This window comes from Procambarus clarkii, chromosome 30 (genome assembly GCF_040958095.1).
Source record: "Procambarus clarkii isolate CNS0578487 chromosome 30, FALCON_Pclarkii_2.0, whole genome shotgun sequence".
Taxonomy (NCBI): Eukaryota; Metazoa; Arthropoda; class Malacostraca; order Decapoda; family Cambaridae; genus Procambarus; species Procambarus clarkii.
The window spans coordinates 34,920,986-34,931,221 of record NC_091179.1 but is presented as its reverse complement, the minus strand read 5'-3'; the positions used below and the strand labels follow the sequence as shown (position 1 = coordinate 34,931,221).

At 34.4% G+C, this 10,236-nt stretch overlaps 1 long non-coding RNA gene across 1 annotated transcript; it reads right to left on the bottom strand.

Moving 5' to 3' along the window:
* On the bottom strand, positions 1 to 9,911 carry LOC138370096 (uncharacterized). The gene is made up of 4 exons (XR_011230048.1): positions 9,787 to 9,911; positions 5,110 to 5,269; positions 4,315 to 4,421; positions 1 to 629 (listed from the first exon to the last, which is right to left on the bottom strand). It is a non-coding gene; the product is annotated as an uncharacterized lncRNA (long non-coding RNA).
* Between the last annotated feature and the right edge of the window lie 325 nt (positions 9,912 to 10,236).

Sequence of the window (10,236 nt, the reverse complement as noted above, 5' to 3'; positions counted from 1 at the left end):
CCAGAGAGAGAGAGCGAGAGAGAGCGAGAGAGAGAGAGAGAGAGAGCCAGAGAGAGAGCCAGAGAGAGAGCCAGAGAGAGAGAGCAAGAGAGCCAGAGAGAGAGCGAGAGAAAGAGAGAAAGAAAGAGAAAGAAAGAGAGCCAGAGAGAGAGAAAGAGAGACAGACAGACAGAAAGACACACACACAACAAAAGAGGAGACAGAACAAAATTAAGGCAAGGAGAGAGAAGACAGAACAGAAACAACAGAGAGAGGAGAGAAATGAGAAATCATTGAAGAGAAGGGGAAGAGAAACACAAGATAAGAAAAAGATACAAGAAAAATATACAAGATAAAACTGACATAAATGAATACCACAAATATAAAAAGTAAAGGAAGAGAGAAGCTAGAAGAGACAGGAAACGAGAGGTGTTAGAAGAGAGGAGGAAAGGAGAGATTAAAAGACAAGAAAAACAGGAGAGAAACGTAAAAGAAATAAAAAAAAGGGACATTTGTGAGGAGAGAAAATAAAGAGACCAGAGAAGACCATATATCAAGAGTGTGAGGATAAAGACTTATATATTTTCTTAGTAGACATCCTCTGGCTCTTGTTGCCCCTCTTGTATACGAATTGTACTTGCAAGTTTTCCCTGAAAAGATATTAACAAAATTAATATTTAATTATTTATTTATATAAATTACACACACACAAACTTATATGTATATATATATACATATATGTATATATATATGTATATATATATGTATATATATAAATATATATATATATATATATATATATATATATATATATATATATATAATATATATATATATATATATATATATATATATATATAGACCAGAGACCAATTATATATATATATATATATATATATATATATATATATATATATATATATATATATATATATATATATATATATATATATATATATATATATATATGTCGTACCTAGTAGCCAGAACTCACTTCTCAGCCTACTATTCAAGGCCCGATTTGCCTAATAAGCCAAGTTTTCCTGAATTAATATATTTACTATAATTTTTTTCTTATGAAATGATAAAGCAACCCTTTTCTCTATGTATGAGGTCAATTTTTTTTTATTGGAGTTAAAATTAACGTAGATATATGACCGAACCTAACCAACCCTACCTAACCTAACCTAACCTATATTTATAGGTAAGGTTAGGTTAGGTAGCCAAAAAAAGCTAGGTTAGGTTAGGTTAGGTAGGTTAGGTAGACGAAAAAACATTAATTCATGAAAACTTGGCTTATTAGGCAAATCGGGCCTTGAATAGTAGGCTGAGAAGTGCGTTCTGGCTATTAGGTACAACATATATATATATATAATTTCGTAAACCTCACCCTGTAAACATTCATGTTTCTACATGTTAAACAAGCTACGAGGATGAGGGAAGGGGATGTTCCCTCCATGCTGGATATTATATTTACCAGGAAAGAGAAAGATATATTTATCATTCAGTACCTCCCTCCTTTGGTACCTCCCTTTTCCTCCTTTCAGTACCTCCCTCCTTTTACCCAAGTGACATTGTCACTTGGGTAAAAGTGACCATGTCTTTTTGGGAATAAAGTATGCAATGCATTATAATCTGGAAGAAAATGAGCTTGAAGCAGTTGAAAAACCTGACTTGTGGAGAGGTCATTATGGGGAACTCAGATATTTCCTTAAGGAATTTGACAGAAACACTTGCTGTTAGGACATGAAGTAAATGAGATGTATGTCAAGTTTTGTGAAATATATGATAATGGCACAACAAAATTTATACTAAAGCAGAGATGCAGAACTAGGAAAAGGGGAAAAATTGCCCAAACATACAAGCAATACACAGATGCGAGAAACAACAATAGCAGTAAGGAGAGGGGCAGAAAGACTGACTTTCGGTCATATTCAACAACACAAATATACATACACACACACACATTATTGGAAAAAATTGGAATTGGAATATTGGAAAAAATAATTAAAACTAAATGGGTAGAACACCTGGAGAGAAATGATATAATTTCAGACAGACAGTATGGTTTTCGATTTGGAAGATCCTGTGTATCGAATTTACTCAGTTTCTATGATCGAGCAACAGATATATTACAGGAAAGAGATGGTTGGGTTGACTGCATCTATTTGGACCTAAAAAAGGCATTCGACAGTTCCACATAGAGAGGTTGTTCTGGAAACTGGAAAATATTGGAGGGGTGACAGGTAAGCTTCTAATATGGATGAAAAATTTTCTGACATAGAAAAATGAGGGCAGTAATCAGAGGCAATGTATCGGACTGGAGAAATGTCACAAGTGGAGTACCACAGGGTTCAGTTCTTGCACCAGTGATGTTTATTGTCTACATAAATGATCTACCAGTTGGTATACAGAATTACATGAACATGTTTGCTGATGATGCTAAGATAATAGGAAGGATAAGAAATTTAGATGATTGTCATGCCCTTCAAGAAAACCTGGATAAAATAAGTATATGGAGCACCACTTGGCAAATGGAATTTAATGTTAATAAATGCCATGTTATGGAATGTGGAACAGGAGAACATAGACCCCACACAACCTATACATTATGTGAGAAATCTTTAAAGAATTCTGATAAAGAAAGAGATCTAGGGGTGGTTCTAGATAGAAAACTATCACCTGAGGACCACATAAAGAATATTGTGCGAGGAGCCTATGCTACGCTTTCTAACTTTAGAATTGCGTTTAAATACATGGATGGTGATATACTAAAGAAATTGTTCATGACTTTTGTTACGCCAAAGCTAGAATATGCAGCTGTTGTGTGGTGCCCAACAACAGAAGTTGGCCCATATCTTAAGAAGCACATCAACAAACTGGAAAAGGTGCAAAGACATGCTACTAAGTGGCTCCCAGAACTGAAGGGCAAGAGCTACGAGGAGACGTTAGAGGCATTAAATATGCCAAAACTAAAAGACAGAAGAGGTGATATGATCACTACATACAAAATAGTAACAGGAATTGATAAAATCGACAGGGAAGATTTCCTGAGACCTGGAACTTCAAGAACAGGAGGTCATAGATTGAAACTAGCTTAACACAGATGCTAAAGAAATATAAGAAAATTCACTTTCGCAAATAGAGTGGTAGACGGTTGGAACAAGTTAGGTGAGAAGGTGGTGGAGGCCAAGACTGTCAGTAGTTTCAAAGCGTTATATGACAAAGAGTGCTGGGAAGACGGTCTCATCCTTTAACTACACTTAGGTAATTACACACACACACACACATACATATTATATATATATATATATATATATATATATATATATATATATATATATATATATATATATATATATATATATATATATGTCGTACCTAGTCGCCAGAACGCACTTTTCAGCCTACTATGCAAGGCCCGATTTGCCTAATAAGCCAAGTTTTCATGAATTAATATATTTTCTCTATTTTTTTTCTTATGAAATGATAAAGCTATCCATTTCATTATGTATGAGGTCAATTCTTTTTTTATTGGAGTTAAAATTAATAGAGATATATGACCGAACCTAACCTATCTTTATAGGTTAGGTTAGGTAGCTGAAAATGTTAGGTTAGGTAGTCGAAAAAACATTAATTCAAGAAAACTTGGCTTATTAGGCAAATCGGGCCTTGCATAGTAGGCTGAGATGTGCGTTCTGGCTACTAGGTACGACACATTATATATATATTTATATATATATATATATATATTTATATATATATTTATATATATATATATATATATATATTTATATATATATTTATATATATATATATATATATATATATATATATATATGTCGTACCTAGTAGCCAGAACTCACTTTTTGGCCTACTATTCAAGGCCCGATTTGCCTAATAAGCCAAGTTTTCCTGAATTAATATATTTTTTCTAATTTTTTTCTTATGAAATGATAAAGCTACCCATTTCATTATGTATGAGGTCAATTTTTTTTATTGTAGTTAAAATTAACGTAGATATATGACCGAACCTAACCAACCCTACCTAACCTAATCTAACCTATCTTCATAGGTTAGGTTGGGTTAGGTTGCCGAAAAAGGTAGGTTAGGTTAGGTTAGGTAGGTTAGGTAGTCTAAAAAACATTAATTCATGAAAACTTGGCTTATTAGGCAAATCGGGCCTTGCATAGTTGGCTGAGAAGTGCGTTCCGGCTATTAGGTACGACATATATATATATATATATATATATATATATATATATATATATATATATATATATATATATCTCGGACAATTAGTAAAAAAAAAAAAAAAAAATTCAATTATTTTACCTTGTACCTAGATCCACCAGGCCTGTTTGGTGCCTGTTTCAGTACTTGAGAAATCTGGAAGGTCACATCCTCCTCCTCAACTTGTGGATGTGCGTCGATAGATGATTCTGTAAAATTAAGTTATTTATATAATAATAAATTCAGTATAACAATAATATTCTGTAAAATTAAAAGTAATTTATACATCAATCAGATAAAACTCTCCAGAGATGGTGATACACAACATATAAAGGACAAGTTTCAGAACAAAATATGCATTTAGGAATAAGGTTTTGTACATGTAGGTAGCACATGAGAAAATAAGTGGAAGGTGATCAAGTTTATATTAACATGTTAATGACTTTGTTAAGGCTTTGCAAGAATGAAAAAATATTAATATAATATCACCTACCAATTAATTGTACATCATTTATAAGTCAATTATTTGCATTATTATTATTCAATACTAATGATATAAAAATGCATTTTGTAATCTACTATTTATGCAAGTATTAAGCACAGGATCATGAAATAAACTGCAAAATACTGTAATGGATAAACCAATTAATTTTACATTTTCCTATAGCTAAGTCAGTCAGTTCTATTAGCAGCAGAGAACAATTATGCCCAACCTCTATTAAATGAAACAATCTTAAGAGCAAGTGATAGAAATATAATCATTTATGCTTGGGATTATGGAATGGTTCCAAATATGAAAAATATCAAGTTTTTTGGTTAAAATTTTTTAACTTAAAATTTACATTTTTAAGTGAATTTTAAACTTTAAAAAAATTATTTAATTTTTTGGTTACTTACTTAAAATAACATTATATAGTTCTTGTTTTTGTAGAAATGCCAATTTCTTCTTTTGCCCTTCCAGACTGTATAGTGACCACAGGCCGTTTGTTCATATCTTCATTATTCTTCGAACTGTGGTTGCGCAATCAGACCCACATACACTGGTTAAAAGCATCACCTAAAAGCAACAACAAAAATGTAGTACACTGACGAATTTTGAATATATATATATATATATATATATATATATTAGTTGATTTTATACCCGCATTAGGTCAGGTGATAATACAATGAAGGTGAAAACATGGGGGGATACATAAGGGATAAACATAGGGGCTGCAGAAGGCTTATTGGCCCATACGAGGCATCTCCTATCTAAACACAAAGATTAATCCAGTGTAATTGGCCTGTTATGTTGTAACATATTATATATATATATATATATATATATATATATATATATATATATATATATATATATATATATATATATATATATATATATATATATATATATATATATGTATGTATGTATGCCATATACATATATATGCTATGTTGTATGCTACAACTTGGCTGATAATAAAGCCATTCACAACTGCAGGCCTAATAAAAAAAGGAGGTGGCATAGCAATATCTTACAAAGATACCTTCATCTGCAATAGTCTCATTAGTAATAGAGACGACTATTGTGAATATACCTTTGCCAAGTTCTCCAGTAAATCCCTTAAATCCTCCTTGACTATAAGTGCCATCTATAGATTTCCCAATACCGACATAGCTTCATTCTCAGATAACGTAAGGAATCTTATCATAAATAACAATCTCAACAAAAATCAAACCAACTTAGTGGTTTGTAATGGTGAACAAAACATGCAGATACTTATATATAACCTGTGAATAGAGTGTAATAACACCAAAACTATTTGTTTATTGTTTTATGACCATAATAATTGAATCACTAATATGATTCACTAATATATAATCCTAATAATAATCACTAATATATAATCCATTGAGCATGCTGCATCTCTTTCAGTCTCTTTGCAATTTGAACAAGAGGGTTTTTAATTGATCGAACCATATTCTTAAAGTAAAGTAAATGAGATGTATTCCATATTTTGCAAAATATACGATGAAGGCACACAAACATTCATACCAAAACTGAAGGGCAGGATTTATGAGGAGACATTAGAGGCATTAAATATTCCAAACTAGAAGACAGAAGGAAAAGAGGAGATATGATCACTACGTACAAAACAGTAACAGGAATTGATAAACTTGATAGGGAAGATTTCCCGAGACCTGGAATTTCAAGAACAAGAGGTTATAGATTTAAACGAACTAAACAAAGATGCCGAAGAAATGTAAGACAATTCACTTTTGCAAACAGAATGGTAAACGGTTGGAACATGTTAGGTGAGAAGGTGGTGGAGGCCAAATCCGTCAAAAGTTTCAAAGCATTATATGACAAAGAGTGCTGGGAAAATGGGACACCACGAGTGTAGCTCTCCATCCATCTGATTGATAACCCAAATGAATTTTTCATGGATATGATACCAACATCAAATCATAAATCAGATGTGATCCTATCCCCACTGGATTTTGAAGAAGCCATAGACAGTATGCCTATGCACTCTGCACCAGGCCCTGACTCTTGGAACTCTATATTCATCAAGAACTGTAAAAAACGTTATCGCAGGCCCTTCACATTCTTTGGAGACAAAGCCAAGATACTGGCATTGTCCCTGACATACTAAAAACAGCAGAGATAGCACCGCCCCATAAAGGAGGAAATAAGGCAGAGGCAAAAAACTACAGACCGATAGCACTAACATCGCACATCATAAAAATCTTTGAGAGAATGCTAAGAAGTAAGATCACAAAATACATGGAATCACAGCATCTCCATAACCCCAGACAACATGGTTTCAGAACAGGGCGCTCTTGCCTATCACAGTTGCTGGACCACTCTGACATGGCACTAGATGCCATGGAAGACAAACAAAACGCTTTGACAAAAAAAAGCCTTTGACAAATGTGACCATTGTGTTATTGCACATAAAATGCGTTCAAAAGGAATTACCGGAAAAATAGGCAGATGGATATACAACTTCCTGACTAATAGAACCCAATGTGTAGTAGTCAACAAAATAAAATCTGGACCATCAACCGTAAAGAGCTCAGTCCCCAAGCGTACTGTGCTTGCTCCAATACTTTTTCTCATCCTCATATCGGACATAGACAAGGACACAACCTATAGTACTTGATCATCCTTTGCAGATGACACTAGAATCTTCACGAGAGTAGGCAACATAGAGGACACGGCAAACCTCCAATCAGATGTAAATCAGGTCTTTCTATGGGCTACAGAAAATAACATGGTGATTAACGAACATAAGTTTCAGCTCATGCGCTACGGAAAAAATAAAAAATATAAAAACGGAAACCACTTACAAAACTCAGTCAAATCATAACATTGAACGGAAAAGCAACATAAAGGATTTGGGTGTACTGATGTCAGAAGGCCTTACATTTAAAGAACACAATAAAGTAGCCGTCACAACTGCAAGAAAAATGACAGGATAGATAACAAGAACTTTTCACACTAGAGATGCTATACCGATGATGATAGTTTTCAAGACGCTAGTGCTCTCTAGAGTGGAATACTGCTGCATAATGAAAGCCCCTTTCAAAGCTGGAGAAATTACTGACCTATACTTATGCATTTATCTTCGGTTTAACACAACAGGCACCAGACACACGCTAGGCATCATACACACTAGGATAAAACAAACATTAGGCCAGAAGTCAGAAAAGAATTCAAAGAATTTTACTGGAAAGGCTTGCTGTTAGGAAAGGAAGTAATTGAGATGAATTAATGCACAGTATGTCAATTTTGTGAAATATATGATAAAGGAACAAAAACATTTATACCAAAACAAAGATGCAGAACTAGGAAACAGGATTTGTTCAACTGAAATTTCAAGACGGACAGAGACCAAAAGACACAAAAATGGAATCAATATACGAAGAGGCCAAACCCCCAAACATACCAGTAATACAAAGAGAAACAACTACACGGCAGTGAGGAGAGAGGCAGAAAGAAATTTTGAAAAAAAGGAACAAACAAATGTAAAGTAGAACAAATCATATTCTATAAATACAGCAACAACCAATTGCAGGTAAAGGATAATATTCAGAGCTTTTAAATGCATGGATGGCGAAATACTCAAGAAATTGTTCACGACTTTTGTTAGACCAAAGTTGGAATATGCAGCGGTTGTATGGTGCCCATATCTTAAGAAGCACATAAACTGGAAAAGGTGCAAAGACATGCTACTAAGTGGCTCCCAGAACTGAAGGACAAGAACTATGAGGAGAGGTTAGAGGCATTATATATACCAAATATACTACACAAATATATATACTACACATGCACAATAAACTACCCTACACAGGCTGAGTATGGTGTGTACAATAAATTATTAGCTAAAAGATAAGACTGAGTTTGTATAAATGGGGGTTAAGTCAGAGTGGGAAAATGTAAGTGGAGTGCCTAAAAACCCTGTCCTGGGACCTCTGTAATTCATAATATATACAAATAATTTAGACTCAGGTTTGATCAGCAATATTTGAAAATTTCCAGACGATACAAAAGGGATTTTTTTCTGGATTCAGGATTATTTTTTTATTGCTGAAAACAGGTTTTCAGCAATAAAAGAAATACAGTATTGCTGGAACAACCGTCGACATCTTCAAGAGAAAACCTGAACATCTTCAAGAAGTGAAGATGACCTTGAGAAGAAGTATAGGTTGGGAGAAGTATAGGTTAGGAATTGTCTCCAAAGAATTCTCAAAGAATTACTCGTTATTGCTATCCAAGATAATTAGACGAGCCAAAGCTAAATACTACGAAGATAAATTTACCCAAATAAAGAGTACCTTACCTAAAAATATGTATGTACCTTACGTAAATAAACATTTGATTTTGAAGTGCCGGACAAACAAGGCTGTGGTGGATATGTGGGCCTGAGGGGCCTGTCCAAGCAACAGCCTGTTGGACCAAGCTCTCACATGTCAAGCCTGGCCTTGGAAGGGCTTGGTGAGTAGAACAACTACCAGAACCCTATAATGCATGTATCAAGGTGTCCAGGCAGTGAGCACCACATAATGCAGTGCAGTCCTGTAAGAATAAGCACAGTAAGTATGGGCATGGAGGGGGTGCAGCAGTGGCTTGTGAAGGGCTGGAGAGTAAATGGACATGCCCAGGGGTAAAAAGCATTAGGGTAACAGAACATAGCCCATAAAAATAGTAATGACAATGAATGAATAATTATATGAATGCAATAATACTTCATATCTCAATAGGAATACTAAGCAGGATGCAAGACAAGGTACTGGTGGTGATAGTGGTTGGTACAAGTCCTCACATCCCCACAGACACCAGTAACAGCCCTCACCTCCCAACACAGTACCCTTGTAGCGAGTTAATCTTATACTCGCTTCATTATCTTATAGCATAACTAATTAACACTAATTACAGAAGCTACACAGGTGATACTTTGGTGTGAGTTGAGCGCACTGAGCGTCGGTATCGCTACACCCTTGTTCCTTAACAACCCTTTGGACCTTTATTACAGAAAAATAGAATCAATTAATTTAATAAAATATAAAATATAAGTGCTTACTTACGATAATACTATCGGTGGAACACAAAATCTTCTTCTTCTTGATAGTAGGTGCAGTTTGCATGAAGGGTTAGTCCTCGCCATGACTGAACTGACGACAAAATGGCCGATGTGTTGATATGGCGTCAGGTGACGCTGTGACGTCACAGGTGAGGGACGCTTTGCGCATTACTCCCTCGTACTTAAAAAGTACTACAGGTACTTTTTGGTTTTATTTTTGAATATGGCAGAAGTTGGACAGCTTTTCAAATCATTATAAGGGAGTGAGTTCCATAGACTAGGTCCCTTTATTTACATAGAGTGTTTACATAGATTAAGTTTGACTCTGGGGATATCAAAGAGATATTTATGTCTGGTGGGGACGTGGCCATGTGTTCTATTACATCTGTCCAGGAAGAGTTTCAGAACAGGGTTTGCAGTTAGAAAAAGGGCTTTATAAACGTAATTTACACAG